General features: G+C 37.0%; 2 pseudogenes; both read right to left on the bottom strand.

Annotated features, from left to right (window-relative positions):
- Window positions 1-2275: 2275 nt before the first annotated feature.
- Window positions 2276-3287, bottom strand: LOC100025160 (cyclin-A2-like; annotated as a pseudogene).
- Window positions 3288-8609: 5322 nt separating this feature from the next.
- Window positions 8610-27617, bottom strand: VN2R562P (vomeronasal 2 receptor 562 pseudogene; annotated as a pseudogene).
- Between the last annotated feature and the right edge of the window lie 378 nt (window positions 27618-27995).

Below are 27995 nucleotides of genomic sequence, written 5' to 3'. Positions count from 1 at the left end.
TTTGATATCAAATATTATGTATATAAAATTTCTGAACTAAAAAGAATAAATTCTGTAAACCTCAAAATTTCTCAGACTTATGAATGTTAGGGGTTTCCCCCATTGGGGAATCTTCTACTTTAAAAAATTTCCTAGCAGATGGTGAGAACTCTACTTGAGTGTGAGGGCTCCTAGCTATGGGAGTGTCCCTGCTCCACCCTACTTAAGACTGCTTTAGGACAGAAAACTGCTTGCTAAACAATGAAAATACTTTGATCCATGCTTATGGAAGGGACAGGAAATTCTTTGAGTCATGACTGTTTTAGAATTGATACAATGGGATACTAAGTACCTATAAAGGTGGGGCAACTTGTAAACTACTTAAACCTAAAAGGTGATAACTTATTCAGAGGTTTTTTCTTAATGAAATTTGTCAACACAGCAGCATTTTTTCCCTGACTTACTAAAGAGATTAAAACTACTCAGCTGTGAATTCAAAATGGGCAGTCCTTTAGAAACATCTACAGTGATTAGTAGATGTAAGGACTTAGGGGAGGTGACAGAGGAGATTTTGCCCTTAAAAATAAGAGCTCAGAGAAGAGCAAAGGATCTCGATTTCTGATTCTCATTCTGGAGGGTCTCATTCTGAAGGAGAGCTCCTTGAGGAGCTCCTCTGAGGGGCTCTGTCCCTCTGGGGTAGGAGCTCTGGAGGCTCTTGAGCGAGGCCCTTTGAAACAATCTCTGGCTGGAAGACTCTTTGAGGAAGGACGCTGGCCTGGTGTCACTAGTATCCTTGTTTAGTCAGACGTTGTGGTGAGTGTTAAAAAAAACTGACTGATTTCTCTTTTAAGACTCAGATCTAGACCATATTGGCTTGAGGCCCTTCATACTTATTCCTTTCTTACTTTCTCTCTCTTTCTTTGATTACTCATTGTATTGTTAATTAAAATCTCTATAAAACCCAATTGACTTGGGTATTTGTATAATTGGGAATATTTCCCTGGCGACCACCTTATATTTGATTTTAAAACCCAAGACACTGTAGTGAAACATATTTCTGCGGTCAAATTTACTCACCTTCTCTTATATATATCACAATTTATATCTTCCACTATTTTAATCACTACAGTTTAAGACATCAACCATTTTAAGTCTCACAATTCATAACAGGCCCTTGTTATTAGGGTCCAATTAAAGTAAATTTCTGTTCTACAAATCTGTAGGGGAAATATTGCAGTAATGTTGTTTTTACCCATTATAAGTCAGGAGTACAGAAAGTTGCCATAATATAAGAGAGAAAAAAGATTAGATTTTTGTGTAAAAGGGGAAGTGTCATTTCCTGGTCTGATATTTCATCATTTCTCAGGGATAGGAAGCCAGAATAGCCAATTGTTATGTACTTTCTTAGAAAGTATTTTACAAGGAGTGGAGTTCAAGGAGTCCTGTGTCTTAACATATGTCAAGCACCGCAACCTCAAGTCTCACACTATTTTCAAGTCCTTTCATATTGGTGTAGAAGTTCATCATTCCCACATGGAGTGGTTTAATTTTGATGTGTGATCTTTTTGGCACTTTTCAGGTTAAATCTGTGCATCAATGGCACTATGTAGATAAAGCCTGTGCTCCTTTTTTATCCCATTTAGTAGAATCAGACACACTCATTAATAATAGTCTCATAATGTTTATCAATAAATGGCAGGTTTACATAATCTAAAGCTTTTTGGGTATGCATTATTCCAGATAACATGTTGATATACTTTTTAATAATTGATTTCTGACATTTTTACATCTATATTATCTCTCTCTCCAACTCCTCCTTTCACAAGATGACATATGATATAGGTTGGATATGTGTTATTGTATAATATATATATTTCCATATTTGCTACCCTTGGATAAACAAAAGGGAGTGTAAACTAGGGCAGCCAGTAGTCAGAAACATAAATACTGCATTTTTGAACAGGAAAAGACTGAAAGGAGAAGAGAAGGATAAATTGAAAAAATAAGATTGAGAGAAACAACAGAATTAGTTATCATAACTGCAAATGTGAACAGGATAAAATCCCCATAAAATGGAAGAAAATAGCAGAATGGACTAAAAGCCAGAATCCCACTATATGTTGTCTACAAAAAAAATACATTTAAAAGAGGGTGATACACATACATAAAGGTAAAGGGCTGAAAAAAAACCCACTACTATGCTTCAGCTAAAGAGATTCTTTGTGAAGGAACTGGAGCCCATAATAAAAATTGCACAGCAAGGCTTCTATTGGTGTTTCAGCTCTGAGTCTCTTGCTCACTCTAAGTTTAGTGTCTCTGGAGGTTCGATGAGTGATACACCATGGTACATTGCCTTTCTGTATTTTTCTGGTATAGGCTGTAGAGCATGCTGTGATGCTCTGAGGTAGGTCTGATGAAGGTCCATGAGACATGGCTTAAGACTTTGCAAGGTATATCCCGTTTTCTGGACCAATGACTCAGGCCATCTCTTCCCAGTGACTGTGTAGAGAGCTAGATGAAATGCAGTTCCTGCAGTAATGGATGGGAGATATTTCAGATAGGGGTCTGTATCAACTAAACACCACTCTCCCAGAAACATTGCTAAACTTTCCACTTCAGAATTGGGCTGCTGTTGATGAAGTAAATTCTGAGTGTGAAACTGATTGATTGTTGGTACTGAAAGGTCAAATGCCAGCACTTGGGGCATCCTGCACTCCATTCCTGAGATCTGATTTTTAATGTATTGGCCAGCTATGAGGTAAATAAGCTCTACTATTCTGAGTGGGTAGGTAGACTTCTTCAAACTTTGTGTCAAGGCTCAAGATAGCAATGCCAAGCAGCTGAAGCATCTCATGCGACACTGGCTCTAAGGAGAGATACCTATCTAAATAGTTCACAGCCAAGTGGAGAGTCTCATTTTGAAGCCTGAGTAATTGCCCTGCTACCACAAGCCAGTTCAATAAGGGAACCCTCAAGTTGTTGATGCTGCCTGGCTGATTCTTCATGTAATCCACATTAAGTTTATATTTAACCTCCATTTCCCTCAAGTAAAGATAGATGTCTTCTGCATAGTTAGAGACTTCCATGATATTTGGTAGTTTTGGGGGGACTTCCAGTTTCATGAACATTTCCAAAGGAAGAGTGGCTTCTAAACTAACATCCATTGTTTGATCATAGGGCACCAAAGGTTTGCTTGTCGCTCTTAGTGAGACAGCTGAATTGAAATCCAATATATTGTCCTCACATTACACCTTTTTAGGGCTTAGAAATTCCTTCTCACTGTCATTCTCACCATATAGGTCATCCATTTGATTCCTATAGTCATTATAGTTATTTCTACCAGTTCTAAAATTGTGATTTCTATGATCATTATCTTAGTCATTTCTTTAGTAATTATTTCTAAAGTTATTTTTATTTCTTTTTTCCTGTAGCCAGCTCCTACAGAGCATCATTACATGGCCTCTCTTCCCACAGTAAAGGCACGTTAATGATTTATCTGTGGATTCCTGCAAAGGGGCTATGATCTCTCCCTGATTTTTCCATTGTCCTTTTAACATTTCAATTTCTTTCTTTAAGTCTTTCACTGATGTATTGTATTCCTCATGTCTTTTTACATGACCCGTATAAACATAGGCTGCTACTCTCCTAAATTCCCTAGAGGTCCATAGAGTCCCAATTTGGACAGCTAGTTTTAAAGTAGTCTTTTACCACTGAACAACAATTCTCAATGAATTGCCTATGTATTTGCCTAATGTCCCTTTCTCTGGACAAATCAAGGTACATATATGTATTTCCTATGTCAATAAGTCTGTCCATAAACTGGGAGGGGGTCTCATCAATTTCTTGTCAGGTTATTTCAAATTTTGACCATTTTTCAGTTCTATCAGAGCAAGCTCTCATGGCTGCCAATAATTCTTCTCTGGCCTAGTTTAATTTTGTTTGATCTAGTTCAACATCGGGGTTCCAGTGTCAACCTTCAGTTGGCCAATAATTTGCTCCTCTACCTCACTTCTGATTAGCCAGAGAGATGACATGATTTTTCTCTCTCTTTGTCAGAAATTTTTCTAATAAATTTTCAACATCCATCGAAGTGGGGTCTGTGAATTTTAAAAACTATTCAGACTGTACTGTGGAAGATTTGATTTAGCTATTTCCTTATTGTAACAATGGAGATTCTTGGCCTAACAAAATCATGACTTTATTGTGAACTTGGAAATTACTCCACCCTAATTAGACATTCTTTAGGGAAAGATAAAGTTGTAAACTCCTGATTGAACAATGAAGGCACTTAACTCATACCTAATAGTGAAGCTAAAACTTAATCTATGTCTATTTTTAGATCTAATAGAAGAAGATGTTAAATACCTATAAAGGTTAAATTAATTACAAAAAGGTCAAGTAACTCACAAAAGGTAAGTTTAACAAAGAAGTGTGAAGTACCTCAGAAGATAGAATCTAACCAGAGAAGGTAAGAACTAAGGAGTGGATAGTCCTGGAGAAAATCTAATCAAGGAAGGTGAGAACTAAAGAATAGGCAGTCCTGGAGAAAGTGTCTACTGTGATTGGTACATGTAAAAATTTAGGGGAGGTGACATAAGAGAAAATTTCTTTAAAAGGAGGCTAAAAAAGTCAGTTCAGAAAATTCAGTTCGGAGTGCAATTAGATTTGGATTTCAGTTCAGTGAGGACTGGAATTCAGCCTGGAGGATCCCCCTCAGACAGCTTCTTGGAGACAGTCTCATGGTGAATGATAAGACTGACTCCCTTTCCCTTAGGCTCAGGGAGGCCTCTTTGGCCAAGGCCTTTAACTACTTCCTGGATCAGCCTGAGCCAGAGCAGTTTAATTTAATTCTCTCTCTCTCTCTCTCTCTCTCTCTCTCTCTCTCTCTCTCTCTCTCTCTCTCTCTCTCTCTCTCTCTCTTTCTCTTTCTCTCTTTCTCTCTCTCTCTCTCTCCCCCCCTTAATTCCTTCTCTCTATATTAATTAAATCGCCATAATTCCCAGCTGACTTGGGTATTTTATTATTTGGGAATTTATTTAGATTTAAGACCAATTATTTAGATTTTCAAGTCACAAAGCTAAAATTATCCTCACAGGTCAAAAGTTCTGAATATGTTTTCCACTCTTTTTATAATTAATATTGGTTCTTCCTCAAACGATGGAAGATCTTCCTTGAATTTATTTAAATCTTCAGGCTTAAAAGGTGTATGGTGTCTTATAGATACTAAGTTCCCATTTTTATTGAAAGTTGGAACTTCCCTTAAAGGAAATAAACTATCTGATTTTTCTTTTGTTTCTATTTCTAGGCTTCTTGCTCTGTTATCAATGGGGTAGGTATGAGAAAGGGAAGGGTTGGGCACACTGAGGGGGAGGGTCTGTTGTTCCATAGTGCCAGAAGGATGAGAGGTAGGAATGGTATGGGAAATGAATTGGGCAGGGTGGGAAGGAGGGGCAAAGGAAGAAGGGTCAGTAGCTGGGGGAAGGGATGCAGAGGGGTTAGGGTAGGAGGCCTGGGCAGGGTGTGAACTTAGATGTGAACTTATGGGTAGGGGGATGAATGGGTTGGGTAGTAGTAAGCTGGGTGTGGGAGGGGCTCGTTTGTGAACTAGGAGCCATATTTTCCAGAGCAGGGTAGGACAGAGATTCTGATAAAGAGGAAGTATGGAGAGATAAGTCACTCCTATTCTGGGGTGTTATTGAGTCCCTTTTAGTGCTTTTCATAAAAGCTATGAGCTCCCCCAAACTTTCCTCTATAAACTCAAACCGAGTATTTAGTTCCACATTTTGTTGAGTACTAAAAGTAACAATTGGTCAGCTTGACTAGTAAATGAGTTTTTCAAGGGGAGACTGACCTGAATCTCTTATCTGATTCCCTAGTTTATGTATGGTATTTTCCAGGTTTCTCTTAGAGAAAATTAGATACATTACAGCTCCAACAAGTAAAATCTCAACCAGAAACAGTGTGAAGTATAGCCATTGCCATACATAGTCTGGGATTATAAAATAGATAAAGAACAATATTTGTACTGTAAAAGGAACAATGTTTTGCCTAAGAAGCCTGAAGAGCCAGTTGTTAAGTAAGTCGTGAACTGGCTGTAACCAAATATTTCTAAAGTCAAACATTAAGTTGCCTGTAATTTTGCCTTTTGTCAGTAGATGGCTCTATTGCCAAGGGTCTTATTTTGTTGTAAATTTCCCTAGCAGGCTTCACAAAACACGTGGGGAGCAGGACAAGGCCAAAACTCTCCCCAGGTTTCCCTCACTCCTAATTAAGAGTAAGTAGAAAGGAGAGAAATAAAAAATTTTTTTACTCACCTCCTCTAGCAGCTGTGTTTTGAAGCCGAGTTAGCTGTTTAAAAAAACCTGACCAACTTGAGCAAGTACTAAAGAGAGAAAGGAAAGAGATTCCACAGAAATTTGAGGGTCCTGGTCACAATCTTTGTGGATTAGCCAGACTGTAAAGATGATTTTAGGGTTGTGACTTAAAAATCTAGATCTAATTGGTTGACAAATATAATATTCAAGTCAGTCTGGAAATTTATGCTAATTTAATTAATATAGAGGGAAGAAATTTAAGGAGAAGGAGGGAAGAGGATATAGGATTTCTCCTGCCTGGCCTACGCCAGGGGGAGTTTAAAATCCCCGCCTCTAGCTCTCTGACGAAGATTAGAGGCTTCTAAAAGGATAAAGTTGGAAAGTAAAGGAGGAAAACTCAGTCAGAAACTCACTACTGAACTGGACAAATAGTTTGTAGCCACACTAAGATGCCGAAAGGCTCAGCATGCTGCTCTCAGCTAACTCTCCACAGCTAATAAGCATTTCTGCCAAAAAGGATTCCTTGAGACAGCAAGGGAGTCAAATATATAGACTTTTAACCCTTGTGTCTCCTCCTCTAAATGCCCATTCTTTAGTTCTCATCTTCTTTGATTAGATTATATCTTTTGAGTTACTTAACACTTCTTTGTTAAATTCACCTTTTGTTAGTTACTTAACCTTTTTGTGATTAATTTAATTTTTATAGTTACTTAACACCTTTTTGTATTAAGATCTAAAAATAGACAGCTTAAAGTTCTAGCTTCACTATAAGGTAAGAGTTAAGTACCTTCATTGTTAGAATCAGGAGATAGCTAAATCCAATCTTCACACAGGGTAGAAAAAAGAGAGAAAAAGAGGTTTCCCTGTTCTGGTGCAGGTTTATATACCATTCATAAGATCCTCACTCTTTCCCTCTCCTTGACCTCTGTAAAAAATAGACTTGAATACAGGACTACAATCCCCACATGCCTTTGCTCCACTTCCCTAAAATGCTTTGTAATCTCACGGGAATTCTGAGGTGGGCTGAGATCGAGGAAGGATTTAAGCTGGTGGCAAAGGTTTTTGGGTGCTCTTTTGGACTTCCGTTTTGGAGCAGATGCACCTCTTCTGTGATGTGAGGTTATCTGGCCTAGGCCTCTGGCCTAGGCACATGTTTTTTCTTATTCTGTATTTTCTTTAATCTTTAACCTTTAATAAACCTCTAAAAAATATAATACTCCTTGCAGAGAGAAACTAATTTCTACCTGCCTCAGTTTCCCCATATTCCTAAATTTTAACTGTTACACCTCTTAGGACATCTGTTATTGGTAATCAACCACCCAGGAGGTAGACTTAAACACCTCAACCCCTATGTCATTGCTTCATCATAGGTGAAGATAATCTTGTTTCATACAAAGAAAACATTATCACAATCTTTCCTCTCTTCCAAGTGGCTGTGGCAATGTTGTCAGACCAACATGGCTGCTAGAGCTTTATGACTTCCTTTAATCTTTTCAAGGTTCAGGGTTCACCATGCTGAGCCCTTCCTTTATCTTTTCAGGGTCTTAAAAACAAGGGAGGTCCTAATCCAGTTTCATAGCTTGGGGTGACCTTGATTAACTCTGACCTTAGAATCAGACATTTTTTTGGGGGTGAAAGGGAAAATAATTTAAAAATATTTTAATTCCACATGAATTTTTGCAAAAGCTAATCCATTTTGACTGAATGAATTAACCCCTCAAATGTAAACTGGTGTGAATAATTCTTTAATCAATTTTAAATGATCATTGGGTCTTTGTGTAAGCAAATGAAAGCAGATGATCCAGATAGAAGCTAGCTTGAAAGTAGAGGAAGAAAATGGCATGACCTTTGCAGCTATAGATAAAACACTGAAGTTCCCAGAGTTCAACAATTTAGGTTGTTGAATCCAGTGTGAAGGAATCCCTGATATTGACACTGGCTGTTGGAAGTGGGAGCATTTCCTCATAACTCTTGGTCTCCCACTCCCCCATTGTCCAAGGGATGACACTGAGAACATTCAACATTCTGACAATTTGAAGTTCTCAGGTTGAACCCACTGCATTGGTAACAACATCATCAAAATTAGTATCAACATGGTCAAAACAGCAGTAGTCATTACAATTGGGGGATACAGTCCATGTATGAGAGAGGAACTTGGAAAGCATCCAGACTGAATGTCATAATATACTAAGTAGGGCTCAAACATCACCTAAACAGATAAATATGACTGTGCTAGATGAATGTGGATTATTCTTCAAGCCTATAATCCCAGGAACAGAAATATAGGATTGTGCGCTGGAAAAAGAATCTAGAATATCATTGATTCCTGATCTGTCTCTGAGTATTTCTTTCTGGCTTCAGGAGGATCACATAACATTTGGGAATAAAGATGCAGCCCAGTAGCACAGCACTGGAGGCCAAGATGGAGAAGATCTCCACAGCCACCATGGCCTTCCCTTTGGTGCTCTGATATGTGGGCAGAAAAGTGATCCAGACACTGCAAAACACCAGCATGCTGAAAGTGATGAACTTGGCTTCATTGAAGGTATCAGGAAGGCTCTTGGCCAGACAAGCTACACTAAAGCTTCCCAGAGCCAGAAGGGCCATGTAGCCCAAGACACAGTAAAAAGCAAAGGCAGAGCCCTCATTACATTTAAGGATGATGTGGCCATATTGAGAGTGTGTGTCTGCCTCTGGAAAGGGGGGAGAAGTTCCTAACCAAATGCCACAGAAAATTACTTGCAACCCTGAGCAGATGAGGACAACATAGACAGACACTCTAGGATGCATGAACATGCGTATCCTGCTCCCTGGCTTGATACTCTTGAAAGCCAGAACCACTATGAGGGTTTTGGCCAAAATGGAGGAAACAGCCACTGTGAAGACAACTCCAAAAACTGTTTGTTGTAGGAGGCAGGTGGCAGTGGTAGGACGACCTATGAAGAGCAGGGGGCAGAGGAAACAGAAGATGAGGGAGATGAGGAGAGTATAGCTGAGAGTCCTGTTATTGGCTTTGACTATGGGAGTGTCTTGGAACTTCACAAAGACCCCCAGAACCAGAGTTGTCAGCAAAGAGAAGGAGACAGCTATGAAGGCCAAAGTCATCCCCAAAGGTTCTTTCACGTTCAGGAAGGTGACAACCTTGGGGAGGCAGAGATCTCTCTGCTTATTTGGATATTCGTCCTCTGGGCACTTTGTACATTGTTCTACATCTGCAAGAAACAAAGAAGGATTCAAAGAATTATCCCTATGCTCAGATATAGGAAATAGTCATACTATGTGACTGTGACACCTTCTTCTAACTCCAAATGTCACATGATCCCCATCTTTCTTTGATTAGGTTCAATGCCTTTAGTAAATAATATGGCACCTAAGATTAGATTCAATCTTTTCATGTTCTTTATCATTGGCTGGTTTTAGATCACGTTGATTCTCTGCATTCTTTTTACTTAACTGATGATATTTGTTCCTTTTAATTTATTCTTTTAGTCCAATAAACTTGGAAAGTGTAAAGATTTCTTCTGAGTAGTTGTGTTGTATTGTACATCAATAACTCTAGGAAAAGATCTTCATTCTTCCCAGCTCCAAGTTCATCCCCTCCCATAATGAATTTGTGTGAGTTTTATACATATTTTGAAGATGATTATATAATGGAAGCTATATGAATGCAGGAATTATTTCCATTTTGATTTTGTATCCCCACCATTGTTCACCAAGTCTGTCACATACTATATGACTATCAAGTGACTGATTGAGGATTTATTGCACAGCTGGCATATTTCTCAAGTACAAATTCTCTTTCTTTGTAACTGGTCATCCTATTAATGCTCAGAAAATTGATGCATTCCATGATATATTCAATTCTATAATATCTTAATAGCATGGCTTAATCAGAGAGCTTTAACCTAATTTCTCACTGGGTCATAGATTGTACTGTTTTTCATTTGTTTTTGGAAAAGTTAATATACCTTGTTTTAAACTACTCATTCAGGTCTATAAAATCTTCTTGAAATTTACCTCACAAATGGCATTCCTAAAACCTTCCCTAGCCCTTTAGAGACATATTTCTATCAGAAGGTAATCTCTTATCCAGATACCACCTTTTTTCTTCCTCACCTTTCCTTCTATTTTTTAAATCTTATATAACTTGAATATTTCAGGTCCCCAAAAGCCCCAATACTGAATTGAATTGCTTCTGTGACATTAGAGGTGAAAACCCCAACAGACTTGTCTGCTGATGGTGTTAGAAATCCCTACAGAAATCCTGTCATTTTGCTATAAAGTATAAGTAAGTAAATCACAATATGAATAGGCTATAGTACTTGGAATCAGGAATGCCCAAGTTTAAATCTTCCTTTGGACACTTATTAGCTATGTGACTATGGGTAAGTCACTTCACCTTTGTCTTAGTTTCTGTACCAGTGAAATTGGGATAATAATGGCACCTACCTCATGTAATTGTGGTAAGGTTCAAATGAAATAGCATGTATAAAGTGCAGAATCAAGCACTATATATATGTTAATCAAAATAATAAATATCATAATTATAATCATCACTAAATCAATAAATATCCCCAATTTCGGGGGGGGGGGTAACCCATGTGTTCCCACAGCAAAGCAGTAGAACAGATTATGGTAGGGCATAGACTTTGTCTTGTAGGAATTACATTTTAATGATTTGACTAAAATATATGAAAACTGTAAATAATAGGGTGGTCACCAATTTAAAATATTTTAGCTCAAAGTCAAAATGACTTTTAATAGCTTTTATTTACAAAGGAAGTAGAAAGAGTGAAAGTAGAGAAATACAAAAAGGAATAGAGAAGATGTCTAGCCTATCACACTAAATATTACTTTGGTGCTCAACTCAGCTAGGCACGACTTGTTAACACTCTCAACTGAAGTTAAACTCTCTCCAGAAGTCACGAAAGAAAAGCCAGCTATTAATTCACCTAAGTTCCCTCCAAGAGGCAGGTCAAAATGCCTTGAGCTGAAGATGACTCCTAAAGCTGACTCTTCCTGAAGCCAACTCTCTTCTTGAAGCTGATGTCCTTCTTTAAGTCAACTTCCCAGCCCCAGAAATTCAGGGACTTTTATAGTGGCTTCTTGTCCCTTCCCTTCTTCACAGGGGCCAATCAGAGCTTCCAAATTGTCTAGCACTGCTCAGGGGGTAATCTGTGGAATCTACTTCTCACTCTCTGGAGGTACAAATTCTTATCAAAAGGATTCACAGTTTCCTGGCTGATTGAGTTTCTGAGGGTATGAACTCTCATTTCCTGGCCAATTGAGGAGCTCTTTAAGTGGCTTGGAAGCTCTTCCTCCTAGTGCTAAGTAGGTGTTCAAGCTTTTGTTGATTCAATTCAAAAGCAGATGTAAAGAGAGTTAATCCTGTCTTCACAATCTGGTGAGGTACTTAAGTTATTGTTAACCAAGTGTTAATTCAAAATAGACAATTACCTCTCACAGTCTACATTCTTGGAACTTTTGATAGAATCAATCTTTTCTCTACTTTCCTCTTTCCCCTTCTATCTTGACTTGAAAAAAGTCTTAAGACAAGGCTCAAATGCAATACCAATGGGTGAGTCATAAGCATCTAGTCTTTTCTCAGATGTGATGGTATATTGACTCCCTAGGTATTGTGATTCACGTATGTATTTACTCATCCTAACTTTGCCCCATTCCTTGATCTCCTGAGTTTATTCATTTTTCTGATGCCACTCTGGATTCAATGTGATGTTGATGGCTGATTGCAAAGGCAGGAGGACCTGGGTTTAATTCTTCCCTCTTAAATATATATATATATATATATATATATATATATATATATATTTTTTTTTTTTTTGGTAATCTGACAGTAGTCACTCAACCCCTCAGTGTTCTAGAACAGTATTAGGCAATAAAGTTTACATAAGGTGCAATGTAAGAGGCAGTTTCTAATTGGAGAGTTCCCTTTAGCAGTAATATCACAGATCAATAAAATCCCAGCCTCTATCCTTATCATGACCTTTTTTAAGTTGGCTAAAATGCCCCAAAGGAAAAGGCCTGTTGCTTTTAGAAGTATATAGTGTGTCTGATTTTTCTGTGTTATTCGGTGGATTAAATGTGAGATATAAATTGAATATTGGACTTAGTCAGGAGCAATGGGTATCAGTCTTTGGTAACCTCAAGAGTCATGTAACTTCTCTGGATTTCATGTTTGAAATAAAATGTGTGGAAAAGATGATTTCAGAAGACCCTGCTAGGCTTCAACACTGGTTCAGTTATGAGCAGATATTCCTCTGAAACCAGATCCATAAATTAGAGCAATGTACAGAGAGTGAAGTCAAATTCTTCTGATGGACAATAGATTCATGCTAGAAATATTTGTAATGTCCCAGAGCAGGGTGCAAACAGTATAATGTGTTCTACCAAGAATTCTACCTGAAGGACCTTACCAACTCAGGGGGATACCTCTGAAATTCAGCAGAGGAACTAGTTCTCCCAGTCAAATCAATAAGTATCTTGAGAGAGTATGAATGGCTTGCTTTGGATTGTCCATCAACAATCAGTAGAGTGGAATTACAATGCATACTTTATCTTCAAGTCAATTTGGAAGCAGGGGCAATGTGTTTTCATTCTGGAGTACCTCTTATCAAACTCTCCTTTACTCCAGAAATATCTGGGTATTTAGACTTTTTTTTTCTCTGTGGGCAGAAATTGAGAAGTTCTAAAACCCAACTATATGAATTCTTAGAATTGTAGTCCCAGAGAGAAAGTGTTATTTCTTCCTTGTCCTGGAGTTGAGATATTCATTTTTGGATGGACATACCCACTTAGAAAGAAGCACAGTTAAAGTATCAGAAAAAGTTCAGAAAAATTCAGTTCACAAGTGGATCAAGCCTGGCAATAGCAAAAATTGAGGATGGAGAAGAAAGGGGAAAGTCATGGAGAGAAAAAAGGAAGAGGAGCAAGAGGAAGATGAAGAAAAAGGGGAGAGAAATAGGGACAAAGCAAATGGAGGCAGAGAGAAAGAGGGAAAGAGACAGGCAGAGATGGATAAAATGTTAGAGACATAGACAGAAGGAGAGGCAGAATAGTGAGGAGAAAGAAGAGGGAAGAAAGGACATCTTGGTGCAGGTAGCTTTAATTTACAAAAGCTTCCAGGTTATGTACCTTATTTTAGATAAGCAAGACTGCCGGATGGACTTAATTGCTATCTTTCCTCTTCCTTATTTTTGTAGCTAACAGGCGTCTGGTGCCTGATATTAGCTTCCTTAATCTAATACTTGAGTCCCATAAAATCTCATCTCTTTTAGCACAAATCTGCTTTCAGGTACTCTTGGACTCACATTGCAATCCCAGGTGTTGTTATGATGGAGGGCAGCACTGCATTAAGAGAATATCCCATTCCCTCTGGAGTAGGGTGTAGTGGTTATGGTCACTGTTCTCTATCTGAACACGGAATCAACTTGTTTAAATGGCCCTTGAAGATTGATCTTAGACTAAACATCTCACCTTAAATCACTCACCCTAAACAACATTGTATATCCTGAGACCCTCAGACTGTCTCATTTCAATCACCACTTTTGATTTCCTGATGGACTGGAACTCTGCTTCCTGAGATGTCATTTCCCAGGCTTCCACTTCAGTACAGAATACACACACACACACACACACACACACACACAAATACATATCCATACAGACATTCATACAAACATACATATATACATACTCTCAGTCTAGACATTAACCATTATATCCAGGACAATAATAAGGGATTTTAGTTCTTCCAAGAAATAAGACATCAAATAATTTTATCCCCATACATCACACTTCTCATTGTGTCATGAGACCAAAGGACCGTCCCATGATTACTTATTTCAGGATATTTATCAGGTTTTCTTCAGTCTCATATGCTCTCTTCCTCTGATAGTGATGTTCCTTGGGGTTGTAGGTATCTGTACAAGAATAACACATCAGTTATTTTCTATATCAGGGATCATGTGAAGTGAGACCCCTGCAGAAACTTACCCTTTTGACTAGAAATCTCTCCTTCTGGACATGGAGAGCAGTCAAAGCAGCAAGTAGGCTGCCCCTCCAAAGGGGTCTTCTTAAATCCAGGACAACAACTTTCACTACATACTGCACTGGGAACCTAAGAGAATGACAGGAGAGTGAAATATGCATCTTTAACTGAGAGCTGCTGATGTTTGAGGCAGAAAAAGGAATATTATCTATATAACTCTGCTTGACGGCCATCCCATAGACAGGAAATTTGTAGTGTAGATAGAATATTAAGCTTTAAGTCAAGAAGATCTAAAAATATTTGCTGTGTTGCCCTGGAAAAATCACATGGAACACATTAGGTGATAAATGCCTCTTCCCTAATCACTCCCTTTTATTTATCTTTTCCAATGCAAAATATTTACTAAATTAGTCATTTTGTGTAAGAGATATCATATAGGGGGAAAAAGAAGAAAATGACAAGAGGGACAATAGAAACTAGGAAAGGGTATGTTTGGTTTACGTCATACCATATGAGACTATACAGCAGGGAAAGAACAGGTCCTAGTCCCCTACCAAAACCACTAACATACTTTGAATCCCAGATCCAGGGTGCAATGAGAAAGGGAAAGTGTGCATATGGATGAATTTCTGGGATAAGGATTTATTTTGGACTCTTTATGTCATTCTATGAGAGGAGCACTTTTGTTAAAAGATGATAACATTTTGGTTCACATCCTGAGGGCAGAGCAGGGGCTCAGCACCAATTTCTATCCCAATCTGAGGTCTGCCAAGTAATAAGCAGGCAGGAATCCCCTACCCAATAGATGCTGCAATTCTATCATTCTGAATTAGGAAAGCTTCCCAAATGGTTGACAGTATCTGAATCATTCTACTTTTGCTTAAATCCAAATCCAGGTCAAAAAGTAGGAGAGTGCAGAGCAATGTTGGGAGGATGGGAGAGTATAAGCAAACTGCCTTTACCCAGAATCTGACCACTTTGAACACATTGAAATATTCATATCCTTACCTGAATTATCCTGATGTCTTAGAATAACAGCAAAATCAACTCCCCAGAAAACAAGATGACTATTCTAAACCTTCCCTTCTGAAGTGTCTAGAGCTGATGTGAACATGGGACAAGTTCAAAGTTAAGAAGTGGACCAGAAGAATGATCAAACAAATAAAAGAATACTAGAATAAAGTCATTTGAATAATGTGGATATTGAAGACGCAACCTAGAAGAAAACTACAAAATACCTATAAGAAATGCCTCAAAGAAAAACACAGATATGCTATAAGCTCACATAGAATTCTTTTTTTTTTTTTTAAACCCTTACCTTCCGTCTTGGAGTCAATACTATGTATTGGCTCCAAGGTAGAAGAGTGGTAAGAGCTAGGCAATGGGGATCAAGTGACTTGCCCAGGGTCACACAGCTGGGAAGTGTCTGAGTCCAGATTTGAACCTCACGTCTCTAGGCCTGGCTCTCAATCCACTGAGCTACCCAGCTGCCCCCTCACATAGAATTCTTGAAAGAGAGGAAGGAAGGATTTTCTAAAGAGCTAAAATGGTTTGTTCAATGAAATTCATGTAGTAGAGGAAAACTGGAAAGGAAGTGACAGATTTCAAGGAATGAATTTCAAAGTGATTAAACAGATTGAATTAGAGGTTCACAACTTCACTCATGACACAAACTCAGAAAATAAGCTTGGCTAAACAAAAGCTATTGACTTTATGAGGCAATAAGCAATATCAAATTAAATTTAAAAAGACACAAAATAAAACAAAATTTTTTTTAGAAAAAAAATAAGTGGTTTCTAAATCATATTCAGATCACATTTCTATGTAACTATAGATAGCTTTGATTACTTCATCTCAAAACTACCTGTTGATATCCTTTGATCATTTATCAATTGGGGAATGACTTGTAGCCTTATATGTTTTACTCATTTTTCTATGTATTTGTGAAATTAAGCTTTTATTAGGGAAATGTCAATTTAGAAATTGTTATGATTATTGTGTATTATCTTCCATTCTATTCCTTCCTCTTTATCCCACTCTCTGTTTTACTATGACCATTTTCAAAAAGATGCACTTCTGACCATTATCTTCCCAATATTCTCTCACCCCCTTTTCTTATCCTCTTTTCCTTTTCTTTTCCTGTAGAGTGAGATCAATTTCTATACCCAACTGAATGTGTATATTCGGCTCTTTTTGATCCATTTTTGATGAGAGTAAGGTTCAAGTGCTTTCCTCTCCATTTTCTCCATCAAACATTCCATTGTAAAATCTCTTTTGAACCTCTTTTATGTGAGATAGTTTACCCAATTTTAATTTTCTCTTAACCAATCTCCCAAATGCATTCATCTTTCTCAAACCTTAGTTTTATACTTTTAGATATTATTTTATCATACTCAAGTCATGTCCATCATTTCTGTCTACACATTATTGTAATTTCCCCAATAATGATAAAGTTCTTAGGAGTTATCAGTATCAACTTTCCAGTAAGTTTAATATAATTGAATCCCTTATGATTTCTCTTTCCTGTTTACCTTTTTGTGCTTCTCTTGAGTCTTGAATTTGAGAGTCAAATTTTCTATTTAGTTCTGGTCTTTTCACAAGGAATGCTTGAAAGCCTTCTGTTTCATTGAATACTCATTTCCCCCATGGAAGATTTTATTCAGTTTTTCTGGGTAGATAACTCTTGGGTGCAATCCAGACTCTTTTGCCCTCTGGAATATCACATTCTAGACACTTTCATCCTTTAATGTAGAAGCTGATAAATCTTGTTATCATGACCGTGGCTCTGAAATATTTGAATTGTTTTGTTTTGACTGCTTGCATTATTTTCTCCTTGACCTGGGAGTTCTGGAATTCGGATATAATATTTTGGGAATTTTAATTTTGGAATCTCTTTCACGAGGAGATAAGGGGATTCTTTCAATTTCTATTTTACCCCTTGGCTCTACAATATTAGGGTAGTTTAACTTGGAAATTTCTTGAGTGAAATATTTTCTAGTTCTTTTTTTGATCATGGCTTCAGATAGTTGAATCATTCTTAAATGATCTTTCCTGGTTCTATTTTCAGTTCAGTTGCTTTTACAATGAGATCTTGTAAAATTTTCTATTTTCACTTTTGACTTTGTCTCATTGTTTCTTGATGTCTCTTGGAATCATTAGTGTCCACTTGCTGAATTACAATTTTTATAGAACTATTATCTTCAATGAGCTTTTATACCTCTTTTTCCATTTGTCTAATTCTATTTTTTAAGAACTTTTTTTCAGTGAAAATTTACACATTTTTTTCCATGTGGCCAATTTTGCTTTTGACTTTAGTGAATTTTTGTTTCTCTTTTTACTTAGTAGCTTATTTTGTTTTTTTAAGATACTATTTTTCTTTTTTTGTACCTCCTTTATCAAGCTCTCAACATTTTTTCTCATGAATATCCTGCATTGATCATTTCTGTTCCCAATTTTCTACCTCTATTGTTTAGTTTTCAAATATTTTTTGAGCCTCTGTACAGCTTTTTTTTTGAGCTTGTGATAACCTCATATGTTTCTTTTAGGCTTTGGATGCTATAGTATTGACTTTGATTTTTTTTTATCTGAATTTTTGTTTTGATCTTCCCTGCTCCCTCGAAATAACTTTCAGTGTTTCTTCTTTTGCTTGTTCACTCATTTTCAGTCCTTTTCTTGCCTTTTAACTTAAAAATGGTTAAAGTTGGTTAACATTTGGCACTATTCTTGTGGTGAAGTGGTTACTGTCTTTAGCTTCATGTTCTGTGCACAGCTAGCTTCAGATCTTACTCTGGGTATCTATTACTTTTTAATTTTTCTAAGGTCATATGATCTAAGGAGAGGTATGTTTAATACTCTTTTGACCTATGCTTTCCTATGATGGGAGTGATCACAAGCCCTCTTTTCCACCCTGGAACTGTGAACTGGGTCCCCTGCTCCACTGATTTTCTGCTACTGAAAGTGCTGGTATGCTCAGCCTGGGACTTCCACCTGGGCCAGTGACTCAGGACTGTGTCCTGAATCTGTGTATGGACAATGCAATTGAGTCCTTTATCCAGGTCCAGGAAAAGGAACCACATAATCTTCTGACCAGTTTGATGCCCTCATCATCTGTAGTTGAGAGCTCTGGAAGTGTTTATTGCTAATTCAGTCACTCCTAAAGTTTGTATTGACTTGCTGAAACAGAAACTGTCTTGGCCTGCTGATCCAAACTCCACTCCCACACCATTGCAATAGATCTTTAGTGCAGATCTTCTAAATTAAATTGGGCTGAAAAAATTGTTTCACTTCACCTTTTTTTGTCAGTTCTATGACTCCAGAATTAATTTTGAGATGTTACATCAAAGTTGTTTGAAGTATAAATTGGGAAATATTAAGAGAGTGCTTCTTCGCCATCTTGGCTCTGGTGCCTTATAGAAATCTTAAAAGAATCTTACAATTAGATGTCAATGTGGAAATAGAAAGAATCCACTGTTTGCCTCCTGAAAAGAAGCCCAAAATGAAAATTCTCAGGAAACTTCTCAACAAACTTCAGAGTTTCCAGCCCAAATAAGATATATCACAAGCATCCAGAAAGAAAAAATATTCATATCCTAAGTAATCACAGACAAGATCACACATAATTTAGTAGCTACCACTTATGTGGATTAGAGAGGTTAGAATACCATATTCTAGGGGGCAAAGGAAATAGGTTTATAGCCCATAATAAATTACCTAGGGAAACTAAGTATAACAATAAGAGGAAAAAAGATAGATTGTTAAGGAAGCAGAGAAGCACAAAAAAGATTTGAACTCTATTGAAATATTGACATTCAAAAATGTTTTATGAAAATCATAAAACTATAAACACAAACGTAAAATGATAAAAGACCAATGAAACATAAGATTATTCTAATAATTCACATTATTCCAATGTGAAGAGATAATTCATATGTTACCTCTGAACCATATTGTTTGGCATAATAAATGTAAACTAATCAGAGTATACCTTGCAGTGGGTCTATATTCCTTGATGATCTCAAGACAAGAGTGAAAAAATGTCAAGAGAAGTACATTAGATGTGGAAAGGAATGGAAGACTAGGGATATTGTCTCACATAAACAGACTGCACAAAGGAGATATCTATGGAAATAAGGAATAGGGATGGGGAGTTGTTAACAATTCAGCTTCATTAATATATCAACTATGCAGGAAAGTAGAAGATGGAAGAATAAAACAAGAAATAGGATCAGGAGTAAGAGAGAAGGTAGATTAAAGGAGAAATGTGGCCTAAGCAAAATAAACTGTAACTCAGGAGGTACAAAATATTTCCAACTCTTTTTGAAGTGGCAAAGAATGGGAATCTTAGGTGGTTCTCAAAAATTAAAGAATGCCTGAACAAGTTGTGATTTATATAATGGGTTAGATGGCATATTTCTGGAGGACTAGCACCTTTGGTATGAAGTCTTGCTGAGCCATTTTCAGGACTTTTCATGTATGTTTAATGTTTCCCTTTCACATATCCCTCACCTCTGACTTCCAGAAGCTGTATGTAGCATGTATAGCATAGGGTAACTGAGAGGACACAGATCTATTGGTGAGTTAGTGGGATATATACCTATAGCTTCTGAAGGCTTTCCCAAATGGAAAGGGTGGATGAGAACAATTCATTTCAGTGGCCATAAAGGAGACTGAAGCAGGTACTATGGAGGTATTAGAACTTGGTCAGACATCTAAGGTCCCAAGGTCATCCATTACACTTGAATCATTTCCAGTCATCCATACTTTTGTCATGCCACTGGATTTTCATGTCTTGAAGAGAGAGTGAGGCTGATGATTTTGTACTATCTGCTGTACTTATATCCAATTCACATTAATTAAAATACAACCCTTTGAAGTCATTGGTACTCCTTGAAATGAAGGATGACGACCAACATAGACACAATTGTATATTTATGTATATTAATGTTTAGGTATGTGAATATATTATGAAATGCAATTATGTTTCAGAGAAATGGCAAAAAATTTTGCAAACCAGTGCCAAGTGAAGTGGGCAGAACCAGATGATCTAATTCTACAAACACAATGATATGGTAAAAACAAAAAAAAATTGAAAGAATCAGGAACTCTGATCTTTGTAATAATGAACCACAAATCCAGAGTATTAAAGATGAAATCTGCTATTTACTTCCTGATTCAGAGGTAAAGGACCCAGAATGCAAAATCAGTCATAATACTTTTTTGGTCAAGACTAGTAGGGAAACTTTTTTGCTTCACTATCAATTGGGTTTTGTTATTTCATTTTTAATTTGGAAGAGGAAAAATTTTAAATGGGAAAGAAAGAAGGTTAGTTTTTTGTTTATTGCAAAATTAGACACATGTACATCCATTTATGTGTATATTTATTTGCAAACACACACATAAATGCTACATGTATATGTATGAACGTTTTAGAATTCTTAGGTGGTTCACTGGATAGAGCAGTAGGACTGAGGCTCAGAAGATCTGCTTTCAAATTGGGCTTCAGAAACTTACTGGTTATATAACCCTGTGTAAGCCACTTAAATCCTATTTCCCTCAGTTTCTCATATGTAAAATGGGGACACACTAGAGGAGGAAAAGGCAAACCACTCCATTGACTTTTGTCAAGAAAACTCATTGAAAAATTACATAGGGTCACAGAGTTGGACATGACAGAAGGACAACAATAACAAGGAAGTCCACCCAGTGTGGTCATTGCCTGTGTTATCATGAAAAAATCACTTACCTTCCATGATCATGAGTTTCCTCATGCATAAAGATGAAGACAATAGACTTAGATGGTCTGTGAGACCACTTCATTATCTTGGTCTATAATTTTACTTGAATCATTGGTTGTCTCATATTTATAAATATAATGAATAAGAAATAAAGCAAATAGGTCAAGAATTGTTCTTGTCCTTAGAAGTACCAATCTAACATTTAAATTATTTCTGACCTTTGCATCCCACCAGCCCCACACTATGGCATCTTCACAGATTGCAAAATCTTGACTAAATTGAGCTTTGGGGAGAAACTGCCCCACTTTCACCAGAGCATCAGTCTCATTTGGAAAGAACACATAGTTCATAATGGCGTATTGAGCCTCAGAGCTTCTATTCTCATCCACAAACACCTGGTCACCAGCATTGTTGGTAAATTGGGTTTTCTTCAGGAAGGAGTGAAGCTGAAATGGAAGAGGAAATCCAATTACTGGGTAGTGCCTGAGAGAAGGGCTCCCTTTGAAGCACAACCCATGCATTAGATGAAAGATACTGGATTTGTTTTGTAGTCTTTTAGAGTTCTGTACTTTTATTTTGAGGTCTGTTAAAATCTGACTTTCTACTGGGACATATAGAAAAAACCTCTGGAACCCTCAATGTTGTTTCCATCTCCAAGATCCCTAATTTCATTATCAGTCTTAACTCCTAAGTATCTCACCCATTTATCTAATCTATTGGCGAGGTCTGTTGATCTCACTTTTCTGATATCTTTCCTTCCTCATCCACACCAACTAGATTCTTTGGCTTTCTTTAATTTCTACCTCCTCTCATCTTCTACAGGAAGATTTTTTTTAACCCTCTCTTAATTCTAGTGTTCTTTCTGTTAATTCTTTCCTACTTTTTCCAATTAATTTTCTATATTATTTATTTATACATATTTATTTTCTTTTGGTCTTTCCCATTACATTGTGACCTTCTTTAGGGCAGAGGCTGTTTTTTTTGTCTCTTCATATCCCTTGTTATATAGAGAAATAGTTTCAAGAATAAAATGAATAATAATAATAATAGCAGAATTCAGTTTTGTTTTTTATAAGGATGGAACATTAGTTTCTATTACCCATTCCACAGAGACTAAGGATTCTGTTACTGAATTTTAAAAGGGAATGGAATCATAGAGTCAATTTAGCTGCAATATGGAAAAAGAAACCTTAAAGGTCAGATAACCTGTGAGAGTCTCAGAAAGGACCAATGCAACTTCTTTCCTGAAAGACTGGATCACTGAATTGTCATGAAAAATCTCAGGAGAATTTTGAGATAACTGAGTTTATGTCAGGCTGTAAAGATATCCTGAAGAGAACTTTTGAGACTGATATCTGGAGAGAGAGTGGACTGGTGGGACTCTGTTTTTATAATGTTGAAAAAATCAATAGCTTCCATTAATGGCTAGAGGAGATTTTATCCAGAACCTTTTTCATCAGAGATATGTGACTCAAATATTTCTCTGTATAATTTTTTTGTTATGCTCTTAATATAATGTGTTGATGTATAGTTAATAAGATCCATGTTTGTCTAAGCCAGGACCTAATAAAAGAGATGATTAAAAACCTATAGGAAAAGAAGTATCCCCACTTCATTTGTAAACTGGGATGCAGGTGTAGAGTTAATTGACTGATTAGAATGTGTACATCACTAAAAATTTATGAGTATGAATCCGAACATAAGATTGTTTTAGAGCTCACAATGAGAATTAATGAGAAAATCATTAACTAGCAGGTAGAGACATTCTGATAACTGGGTACTGGCTTATTGTCAGCCAGTATAGAACATTTTATAACCAAATCAGGTCCCCCGTCAGCTAATAAGTGATATTTTTTCAACAATTAAAGCTGCCACAAAATGGAATAAGGTATGTTGAGAGATAGTAGATTATTCCCTGATTACAAGTCCACTGACAAAGTTGTTGAGAAAGCAGTTCCAATCAGTTCACATGACTGCTTGATGGAAGCAGAGGTCATTTGCAGCTCCAAGTCTCTGTGAAAGAAACATTAGTTCTTCAAATGACAACTCACAAGTGTTGGGAATTAATAATACAATCTGTGAGGAAAATGTAATCAGAGAATTAGAGATTTGTAAGGGAGTTCATTATCCATTTCATCCCATCAATACACAAAATGTCACAGTTAAGAAGTGGCCACACATTTGATATTACCAGCCATGAATGAGGTACTAAATATTCTTCATTTACCATTGATCTTTCCTCTGATTTTCTTCTAGATATTTCATGGAGAGCCCAAGCCACAGCATAGACAGTATTGTAGATGGTGTAACTGAAGCCTGACATAGTCATATCAAAAGAGCACAATGGCAAAGTCTCCAAGGAAGCATTTGGTGAACATAATTCTTGTTCTAGGTATTCTGGTTGATCTGGGCACCTAAAAGCAGAGAGCCAGAATCCCCTCAGTAAAGCATCATGTGGATATTTCAAAGGAGTTACTGTCTTAAGAAAAGTCTTGAATCCGGGGATTTCATTTGTCAAGTATGAAAATGTGAGAGCCCCATGGAAAGCATGACCTTGACTATAGAGGGGCCTCATAGTAATGTCCCAGTGAGACGTGGCAATCCACACCTTGTCCATTCCGATTATAGGAGCTTGTGAATATCTTAGAATCATTAAAGAATCTGTATCACCATGGATGGCAATCACTTTGGCTGATGATGTTAAGATCCGGGGCATGAAGGTCTCATATGATTCCATATGTGTTCTCTCACTGACAGGGATCTTCTCTGTAAAGGATGCACAAACACCTTTCTTGGCCATTTCCCCTCTTATTTCCCAGAGGAATTTCTCTCCTCTCATATCATTTGAGACAACCAGTCCTATCCAGTTCCATTCAAAATATACCATTAAGCGGACAACACCTTGGTGGAGAGAAGTGTCTTTGGGGGCCATCTGATAGAGGGAAGGAAACTGGACCTTGTCACTAAGAATAGAATCAAATGGACCATAGCTGATCTGGATGAGAAAACAAACATGAATTTATTTGTCCTCTGTTGATACTGAGAGAACTGAAACAAAATTTGAATTTGGAAGTGGGCCTTTTTTTTTGACAGAAAAGATGATGTCAATTTTAGTCTGTGGTTTAGTATAAGTGGCATTTTAACATCTGAAGATCTCTATTTATTTTTCTCTCTGAGTCCTCAAGGAGGCAGTGATGTGGTGCAGTGGCAGGGTTCTATATGGGCAGAAAGTATGGGAATGTGTTAATTATGCTTGAATGTTGAAAAAATGATGGATAAGACAAAGGTATTTCCTAGGAAGAGAGGAATAGCAGAGAAAGGATGGAATAAGTAGTTTCACAGAAAAGAAAGGGCTTTTACATTGCAGCATTAAATGTTGAGGGAATGCAGCAGTACTTGAACCTCACTCATATGATTTGGATCAAGGATGTAAATGTGTATATGCAAAACTTGGTGTAGAAATATTTGTTTCTTAAAAGGGAAGTAGATGGATAATGAAATTAGAGAAAGGGGAGTAAAAAATTAGGGCTGATAAACAAAGGCAGTGAAACAGGAAAAAATTTACAAGAAGTTTCTCAGATAAAAGTCTCCTTTCTCCAAAATATGGAGAACTGAATAAAATTTACAAAAATAAAACCATTGCCCAGTTGGTAAGTGGTCAAGGGATATGAGCATGGAATTTTCTGAAGAATAAATAAAAGTTATATATGTACCTATGAAAAATGCTCTATATCACTCCTGATTACAAATATGCTGATGAAAATAACTCCAATGTACCATTTATATCTATAATACTGGATAATATAATAGAAATGGAAAATGACAAATATGCGGAGAAAAAGTGGGACACTAATGCACTCTTGGTGGAGTTGTGAATTGGTTCAACCATTCTGAACAAGAATTTTAAGCTATTTCCAATGGGTTGATTTAACCTTTGAACCAACCATACCATTACTAGGTATGTTTTCCAAAGATACAAAAGAAAATAAAATATTCTATGTTTAAAAATATTTATTACAATTCTTTTTTAAATTGGATATCCAAGAATTGGATATTGGGGGGATGCTATCAATTGGGGAGTGACTGAACATATGGTACATCATTGCAATGGAATCCTTTTAAATTTTAAGAAATGATTAGCAGGATGATTTGACAAAGGCTTGGGAAAACTTATATAAATTGATGGAAGATAAACTGAGCATAAGCACAATAATATAATACACATTAAGAGCATAATTGTCATGATTAGCAAATGTGAAGGACTTAGCTACTTTAAAGAAGACAATGGTCTAAAAATTGCCAAGAGGACATGGTTTAAAAAAATATTATCCACCTCCAGAGAGAGAACTTAGAGAATTTAAGTATAGACTGTTGCATATTCTTTTTTAAAAAATCCTCCCATTAAAGCCTTAGAATCAATAGTGTGTATTGGTTTCAAGGTAGAAGATTGGTAAGGGCTGGGCAATGGGGGTTAAGTGATTTGCCCAGAATCACACAGCTAGGCAGTATCTAAAGCAAAATTTGAACCCAGGACCTACAAGGGCTTTCCATCCACTGAGCCACCTAGGTGCCCCCTAGCATATTCTCACTTAATTTATTTTTGTGCACTTAGGTGGTCATTTTTTTTTGCAACAGGACTAATATGGAAATATTTTGCTTGACTTCACATGTATAATTGACATTGAATTGCTTAACTTCTCAATGGGTAGTGGAGAGATGAGATTGTGAAGGTGAATATGGATCTCAAAATGTAAAAATATGAAAAATTTAAAAACATCTGATAATCCTTACTCCATCCTTCAACCACAAAATTTGTCCATCAACAAAAAGAATGTTCATTGATGTCATTATAGGAATGGCGTCAGGTCTTGCTTATTGTGACTTTGTTGTTTGCTATTAAAGGATAAGATATGTACCCACTTATCACACTTTGAAAGATCTAGTCATTTCTGAAAGCAGATGCATTCCTCCTCTCCTGTCAGGGTCAAGGAAGAACTAACCCACAATGGAAGCACCATTCTTACTCTTACTCCAGGACTTCACGCAATAGCATATCTTTTGGCCAACAAAGATACAAGATGAATCTCTTACATGGATCCCCTGACTCAGGGATCTCAAACCCCAATAAAGAGTTAAGATTACTCTGTGGCTTTTAACCTTTCAGTTTATGTTTTCTTCACTGATCAAGTGAGGAATTTCTGGTCAAGTGAATGACCAGAAATCTGAATCCCAATGCTAGTGAATCCACAAGATTTCCTGAGCTTCTCCAAGACCTCTAAATCCTGAACCTGTGTTTGTAGAGATCTTGGGGATAAATAATATTGAAAAGTTGTGAAAGCTTTAAAATTAGGAGTGAGGATATAAATAGAGACCTTCAATCACTCCTCTTTTGATATGAGTAATTCCATACTAAAAACTGGTCTCCATTCCATTTAAATCAAGGACTCATTTTCCTTTATCTTTTGGGAAGTCATTCCTACTTATTGGTTCCAGACTACCAAAGCAGTCAGTTATATGCCTGACAAACAATGACAATACTCAGTATGCAGCTGGGCTGAAAAGTACATTATGCCATTCGCAAGGCCAGTGTTCCTAGAAGACTCCTTCTGGTCTTTAAAAGGTGAGCTACCATCTGAAAAGTTTTCTCATACAGCTTGTATATCTGTGTCTTATGTGCTCATTAATTAAGCTAATTACCTATCTGTGAGCAATGCCATGAATTTACTCCTGCACCTGCATTTTCATAAAGGTACTTAAGGTCCTCTTAATGCAGCATTATAGATAGGCTTACCATTCCCCCTCAAACTTGTTCCTTCTATACCATGTGCTCATGCTCCATTCTCTTTTTGCACATGTCACTCTTCTCAATAAATTAATGTTGAACATCATTGGACTAAATTATTTCAAAAGATAAAATACCAAAAGTGAGATGTTATAGACTGATCAGTTTCTCAACTAGAAGTCCAGGCATGTAAACTTTAATTCCTATTCTTATTCTAGTTAATTGTGTAAAGGTGAGTTGATATTTTTAGCTTTCCAATCTTTAGTGACTTCATCTGTGTAATGGGCAAGTCAATCCAGGTTTCCTATCAGATACTTTCATGAACTGAAATCTAAATGGCTCCATTTCTATTCTTGGTGTATAATTTGGGTGATGCTCCAGGAGAGGTTTATCTTTCCTGATGATTGAGGCAGCTTACTTACAGGTGCAGAGACAAGAGGATTTAAGTGGTTTCTAGAAGATATGAGATCAAATTCTGCCATAGGAACTTCTTAGCTGCATGATCCTGGACATGTAACTTAATATTTCTCAGTCTAAGTATCTTGTTTTGTAAAATTAAGGTTTTAATAGTACCTGAGGTGGTGGCTATGAGGAGCAGTGAAAAGATTTATATAAAGCTTATTAAAACCTTAAAGCACTTCATAAATGCTTGTTATTGTTGTTATGTTATCACTCATAATAATAGTAATAACAATTTTTTGGTTGATAAAGGCATAGAGAAAGGCATAGTCATATTGAATATCTTTCACCTGTGGAAACCTGTAGAGGTCAAGTATTGTCCCCATCTGGACAGAGAGAGCTGAGGTGACTCCTCCAATAACAGCCACAGACCTTTCCTGCTTCCTGCAGCTGTAGTTAGGGATGGGCTGGTCTTGGCCAGACAGCCATCTCAGGGAGCTCTCCAAGGTTTTCTCATCACTGTGGTAAGTGTTGTAGAGGTGGAATCCCAGGGAAATGTTGGGCAACAGATGGGGATCTCTGTTAATCTCCTCTACAGCAAACAGTAGAGCCAGCACCTGCTGGTAATTTCTGTGGAGCCACCTGTAGGGATGAATGCCACAGAATATTAGCAATTACTACAAAAACCCTACTTTTCAGGAGCAAGAATTCCTCAGGCGTGTGAGTCAAAACTATGGGCTCAACAAGTTATTCAGTTCACTTTATTTATATTAAGAAGA

Source organism: Monodelphis domestica, chromosome 3 (assembly GCF_027887165.1).
Source record: "Monodelphis domestica isolate mMonDom1 chromosome 3, mMonDom1.pri, whole genome shotgun sequence".
Classification (NCBI taxonomy): Eukaryota; Metazoa; Chordata; class Mammalia; order Didelphimorphia; family Didelphidae; genus Monodelphis; species Monodelphis domestica.
This window is presented reverse-complemented; position numbering and strand designations above follow the sequence as displayed.